The sequence below is a fragment of the Penaeus monodon genome, chromosome 25 (assembly GCF_015228065.2).
Source record: "Penaeus monodon isolate SGIC_2016 chromosome 25, NSTDA_Pmon_1, whole genome shotgun sequence".
NCBI classification, from domain to species: domain Eukaryota; kingdom Metazoa; phylum Arthropoda; class Malacostraca; order Decapoda; family Penaeidae; genus Penaeus; species Penaeus monodon.
In genome coordinates, this window is record NC_051410.1 from 16859122 (window position 1) to 16859343 (window position 222).

At 46.8% G+C, this 222-nt stretch overlaps 1 protein-coding gene across 1 annotated transcript in view; it reads left to right on the forward strand.

Annotated features, from left to right (window-relative positions):
* Nucleotides 1–222, forward strand: part of LOC119589083 — a gene marked incomplete in the record, with an annotated part of 33277 nt that overhangs the window by 30795 nt on the left and 2260 nt on the right.

Below are 222 nucleotides of genomic sequence, written 5' to 3' on the forward strand. Positions count from 1 at the left end.
TAAGGACGCCAGCGACCTCTAAGACGGATTATCTATATTACCTGCGGCAAAGGACGTCATCTGAGGCGCCTTTTGGACTCCCTCGCATCTCTCAGTCCAAAAGGAACGTCGCTCCTACAACACCAAATAGTGGCGAGGAAAAGAGAAAATTATCGGTATAATTTTTCTTCAGTGTTAACCCTTGGTGGTCGCTTCGTTGTATGCCTTTCCCTTTCCATTCGT